The sequence below is a fragment of the Camelus dromedarius genome, chromosome 7 (genome assembly GCF_036321535.1).
Source record: "Camelus dromedarius isolate mCamDro1 chromosome 7, mCamDro1.pat, whole genome shotgun sequence".
Lineage (NCBI taxonomy): Eukaryota > Metazoa > Chordata > Mammalia > Artiodactyla > Camelidae > Camelus > Camelus dromedarius.
Genome location: NC_087442.1, coordinates 76,916,200 through 76,922,527, shown reverse-complemented (window position 1 = coordinate 76,922,527; position 6,328 = coordinate 76,916,200). Strand labels below are relative to the sequence as shown.

Here is a 6,328-nt window from a genome sequence, read left to right as displayed (position 1 = left end):
GCCTAATACTTCCCTTGCCTGCCTCATGGTTACTGCAGTGACATGGTATCTGTCAGCGGACAGCAGTTAAGCAAGAGTCAGCAGGCCAGGGGGTAGCAACAAGGGACCTCTGGGATGCATACAGTCCCTTTATAGTACTTGGAGCACGATTTTACCATTTATAATGACCACAGAGTTTAGAGTTACTTTATTTTTGCGTTTCTGAGAGAAATCATCAAATCACATCTGATGTGTTTGATGTCAAGTCCCTAATCGGGAATGTAACGCCAAGTTCACAGCCTTGTTCTTGTGATAAAAAAATATAATCCACTGGGTAGAAACCTGTTTTCTGATGATCCAATTTATGTGATGTTTTGGAGAAAAAAATGAATAGGAACAACTGAGGAGGACTGCCCCTCGCTAAAATATTAATTATATAGAGCAATGCATCTGGGCTTCTCTTTACACTGTAAACGTTTTCCTACAGTGGTGCCTATGAAACAAATTCTTGTCCCCGTTACTTCACATTATCATTTCAAAAGGCCATTATCTTTCTTTCTGCTTGATCGCCCTTTGAGGTAGCACCTCCAAACGTCAACTCAAAATCTCTCTGCCCTTCAGCTTCTCCGCCAAGCAAGTTAACGACCTGTAAATAAATCCTTAAATGTCCTTAGGAATCTGCCGTTTGAAGGAATCCTATTAGAAACTGAAGAATCCTTCTGAAATGCAAATACATTTCCTCCCTTATTGAACCGGCCTAAAGCTTTTCACCTGGCTTCCTGGAGGGGTGCAAACCCCCACAGAACTCCAGCCTTGCTTTTTGAGGTTCTCATTGTCTTTAGGGGGAGATGAGGGACGAAGCAGCCTAGAAAATCTTGATCTCATATTTTTTTCCAGAGGAGTAGGAGGAAGATCCAAAATAGTTAGGTCTGGCAGCTTAATCTGGGTTGGCTGTTTTTGCCAGCAATCTGTAAAATGTGTTTTTCAAGGATAAGAAGTTTGGGCCCCAGGCTAGAGCTTGTGTCTGTCATGGGCAGGAAGATAAACGATCTCTTTAACCCACTGCTATGCGCTGTTTGCCTTTGTGCCTGGCCTGATCAGGAACACCATGCCTGCCACAGGCCCAGAGCTGCCCAGGGTTGATTCTTCCCTCTTCCAAGCAGAACCTTCACATCACCAGTTGGGTGAGCATGGCAGGGCCCGCCTTTTGTGGGGTAAAACTGCACACTAGCCCACGCCCGAATTGGTATTTGGCTTCTCATGCTGCCTGAGAGGTTCAGGAAGGGATCCTGAAGTCCTCCTGCTTTTGAATGCACACAAAATATACCAGGTTCCTACAAGGTACTGAAGGCTGCCACCCACCGAGAGCCTCTGGGGCAAGAACTTTGGGGGACTCTTGGGTTCACGCATATGCAAAGTTTCATTCCAGCACAGAGCTGCAATAGTACAGCCTGCTACTAGCTGTGGAGACTTAAAGGGATGTCTGCTCAGCCGTGTTTCCTGTTTGCTGTGAACGCACCGCAGCAGGGCTGAGGGTGCCAGAGCTCAGAGCAGAGGGTTCAGGTGTGAACAGGGAGGGTACTCACAACATGGCATAGCCTTGACCCCTTCCTCCTCCGCCTCTCCTGCCTCCCCTCCTCCCACCCCCATCACCGGAGGACAGGGGTGGAAAAGAGCAGGGGGTCCTAGCTCCCTCAGGAACCAACGGCAGTGCTTCAGGGGAGCCTGGGCACATGTGGATTTCCTTCCCTCCTGTGCCTCACCCGTCCTCCTCCAAGCTTCTGACTTCCTTCTTCCCTGGTCAAGGCCAAGTGGACAGGATGAGCTGAATGCAGAGAGAGATAGAGGAGGGACAGCCAGCGACTAAGTCACCTGCTCAGCGTAGCTTCCCCAAATCTTGCTTCTTAAACTGGGGTACTTGTGTCTAGGAGGACAGGACTGTGGACCTGGGGAGTGGGGTGTGGTGAGGGGATAAGAGGAGCCACAGAATCAAAATGGCGTAATCTCCTCAATCCTACTCAGATTTGGAAAGGAAACATTGGGTTTTTTTGTTTTGTTTTAAAAACTTGTGTTGACAACCTAAAAGTTGAGAAATATGTTTTACTTGGTGGACTTGCTGGGGACTTCAAGCCTGGGAGGCAGCCTCTCTGATAGCTCTGAGGGACTGCTCTGAAGAGGTAGGGAGGGGAGCCAGGATATATAGGAGTTTTGCAACAAAGACCAGGTAGCGGGAACATTAAAAGATTACTGTCAATTAAAGAAAAACCAGATATCTCAAGTTAACGAATTAAGCCCTTTTCTATGTAGGGAAGATGCAAGAGTCTGGGTTCACTGAAGTCATTCCTTTGATATGCACCTTAGCTGTCTAGGGCTTCCATTCTCTCCCATCCTGAGTCCCCTTGGGGTGCACTGTTGAGGATGGTGCAGTGGCTGAGGATTTGGCAGCCCATTGGTCTCCATCCTTAGTTCCCTCAGGGCTGTACTGGCTTGATGGCTGCAACATTCTTTGTTTGCTGATATGGCAGGCAACATTTTTCATCCACACTTTTGTAACATTACTTTTTAAATGAAGACAAACTTTTTTTCTTAAGTTGGGTCCAGCCAATTTCCGTTGTTGTGTGACTAAAAAGCAACAACCCCAAATAGCGCCCAGCCTATAGCATCTGTCCACTTAACCCCTCCCTCTTCAGTCACCCAGGGCTCCCACTATGTACCTGGAGGAAAGTTGCGTTCGTTCTCTAGGCTGGCAGACCAGGGAGGAGGAGGCAATTCAAGGGTGCCTTCAGTGTGAAAGGCTGGGCTCTGACACAGGGACTGGAGGAAGCTGGGAAGAGGTAGCAGAGCACTGGATTGGGGTGAGGAGAGAGCGCTCCACGCAGTTACATCACCCCAGGTTAGGTGCCCTGCCCTCCCAGGCCTCCATTTCTTCACCTGCCAGACAAAGGAGTCGGAGGGGTTCGGGACCGACTGTAAGCCCTTGCTGGCTTGATATGTCTGTGGCTTCCTTCACCCACACCTCTGCACAGAGAGCTTTCTGCTCTCAACAGAGCCCAGTGTGAGGACAGTGTGGTGGAGCTGGTGAAAGAGAAGAGAACTAACAAGATAGCTCTTGAATTGTTCAGGCCTGTGCTTTTAGCTAAACTGATCTTATGACTAACAGGCTCCCCTCCCTGTGCACTCTTTTCTTAGAATAACTCAATCCTTTTTTACCCTTCAAGAGGTCTTGAAAAAGGTCATGGACTGAACCTCAAGAACATGGGCAGACCTTCCTAAATTCCTCCATAACAACAGCAAGTTCTTATCAAGATGAAAGGAATGAAACATCTATGCCCTGATCGTTATCACCTCTTCTGTTCCATCCAGTTTTTCTGTAAAACCTCAGGACCCCAACCCCAAGATGGATTCACAGTTTCCAAGGCATTAGCCCCCTGTGACTCCCCTTTGCCCGGCAAAGCAATACAGCTGCTCTTTTCTTTGCTCCCAAAACTCTGCCTCTGGGTTTGAATTCACTTTTCGGGGTGCAGAGACCGATTTTTCAGCAACACTGGGGTGCGTTGCTTATCCCAACTCCAGGAACCAAAGATTGTCATTGCTGGCCCCAGGGGGTCCTGAATTGCCTTGCCAGCGAGGAGTAGTCTGGTGACAGCACTGGTCCTGAAATCTTGCCAGCTGGGCATGACAAGCAGGCCTTGTCATGAATCCAGGGCATGTTCTCACCAGAGGAACCAGACTCGATTCTGGCCTTGGCAAAGGTGCGGAGGATTTGTTCTGGAACATTGAGCACTGCAGCAACCCCACCCTAAAGAGCACGCTCCCCCGACACTGCCAGCCCTGCAGCCCTCTGGTCCCTTTCACTGCTAGGCAGTTAGGCAGTACCTGAAAGGAATTTAACCTCTCTGGGCAAGTTGCCCAGGCGCATCTGTAGGGATTTCACACACCCCTCCCCCACCAGAAAACACTCAAAGTATTGCATAAATGTGAGACTTAAGGAACTCCTGCCTCAGAAATGCCCTTGTCCTTTTCTTGTATGCAGTGCTATTTTCAAAACCAGTATTTAAGCCCTTCTGAGGAATTCCTGCCCATCAGTCAAGATGTAGCCTCAGTGGCCTCCTCCTGTCCATCCTGTCGGCTTCCATTGTGCACATCTCTACCAGAGCTTGGAGCTTAAGAGCACAGCCTTACAATTTATCTGTGGACACGTCAATCTCCTCACCAGGCCCTGAGCAGATTTTCTAGAATGGCAGCTGTTCAGGGTGGGGCTTCCATCACTTAATATAGAGGCCCCTGCCAACACCAAAGTTCTGTGTAGGTTGCAGTCAGTTCCAAATACTCTTTTCTCAACTGTTCTTGTCTTAATTGTTATGGTCTCAATTCCTTCCATAACAGTTTACTTACTTACTTAGACCTCATCTATCTTACTGAATGGTGGTGTTGGGTCATCTGGGGTCAGAAAAACAGTGAAAAAATGCCAATACTCTGGCTACAACTATCTCTAGGGATAATAAAGTGTCCTTCTCTGACCCAGGAGTCACATGTCTTCCACCCACATCCACAAATTGTAGTAGGCTAACTGATTAGCCCACAAGTAGGGTAAAATCTCAAGCCCTGCACTGTTCTTGACAGCTTGGAGCATTGTGGGTAGAGGAAGCAGTATATGCAAAGGCCCTGAGGCCTGAGGGAGCACAGCCTATTCTAGGAGTTGCCAGGAGATCATGACCATGGCCTACATGTTGACTGTGGGGTGACAAGCAATCTCTTCCTTCCAGCAGAAGCTCAAATGTCACCTTCTCTGACCATCCTGTCTGTGACCATCCTATCTATCTAGCAGCTGTAGAAATATTTTCAAGTATTTTGTGATTTGCATTTTTAGGGCAGTGAACCCTTTAGCAGCATGGGGAGCTCACTGAAGAAAAGCAAGATCATGGGAGACTGGAAGACCAGGTAGGAGTTTGGTGCATTATGTAGGATGATGTGGTCTGGATTTAGGATGTTGGAGGTGGAGAACAAATGGATGTGTGTTAAAGCTATTCAGGATGTAGAAGTGACAGGGCTTGGTGATTGATTAGGTGTGGGGTACAAACAAGTAAGGGTCACAGATGGCTGCTGGGGTGACTAGGTGAATGGTTCAGGGAGTTCAGGGGAAATGGGGGCATACTTGTGGGGAGAATTGCATAGAGGCAAATTTTTGGCTTAATATTATCTACAAAATTGAAATAAAGGCCTGGAAGTATTGTTTGACATAAATCCAATGTCAAGTAGTCTGTTGCTGGGGCCAGAGTCAGAATGTGGCTCAGGGGAAGGCCTCAGTCCCATGGCTCACAGCCCCAAGGAGAAGCAGGTTACTGGGCTTTCTCTTTTTAAAATTTTTATTTTACTTTATTTTATTTAAAGGAGGTACTGGCGATTGAACGCAGGACCTTGTGCATGCTAAAGATGAGCTACCACTGAGCTCCACCCACCCTCCCGGTTAACGGGCTTTCTGATGACTGAGGCCAGCTCCAAGTTGGATAGCCCCTATTTAACTTGACCTTTTCACACTTCTCCAATTCCTCTTTTCCTTTCAAATATTTTATTGACATAATGAAAAAAATTCTGATTCTTATTTACATTCAATAAAATGTAGATCTTGAGTGTACATCTCTATGAATTGATATCTATATATACCCATGTAACCACTACTCAAACCAAGATACAAAACATCCCTATCTCCCCAGAAGTTCTCTGTGCCCCTTCCAAGTCTAAGGTACCCATCCCCACCCCAAGGTAATCCATGTTCTGACTTCCATCACCTTAGTTTATTTTTGCTGAGTTTTTGAACTTCATGTAAATAGAATCATACAGTGTTTACTTTTTTCTGCACATAGCTTCTTTCTCTCAGCCTAATGGTTCATGTTGTTGTGTGCTTCAGAAATTCACTCTTTCTTTTATAGCTGTGTAGTATTCCACTGTGTAATATACCACAATTTGTCTACCATTCTTCTGCTGACGGGCATTTGGGTTGTTTCGAATAAAGCTGCAGTGAACTTTCTTGTTCAAGTCTTTTTATCTCTTTTTTTTTAACAATTCCAGGGAAGCCTGTGTTTCATGTATATGGATGGGTGTAATTAAAGGAGAACCTTCCTGACAAGGCCTTGAACTTGCTGCTGGTCTCTGCCTAAGGTAGCCTTGGGGATCAACAGGTCCAAGGAACAGTGGACAGGAACTCAATTCCCAGTGACCCTGGGTAATGTCACTTCACTTCAACTGTTTCTGTTTTATAGATGAGCAAGAGGATTTGAGAGAAACACATCAGTGGTCTTGAGCAATTATTCTTATGCATTTATGAAGACTTTTGCACACTTGCCAAGGA

General features: G+C 46.7%; 1 long non-coding RNA gene across 1 annotated transcript; it reads left to right on the top strand.

Moving 5' to 3' along the window:
- Positions 1-371: 371 nt before the first annotated feature.
- LOC135321715 (uncharacterized) lies at positions 372-6,006 on the top strand. Its single transcript, XR_010381737.1, has 2 exons — positions 372-4,920; positions 5,371-6,006. It is a non-coding gene; the product is annotated as an uncharacterized LOC135321715 (long non-coding RNA).
- Positions 6,007-6,328: the final 322 nt, after the last annotated feature.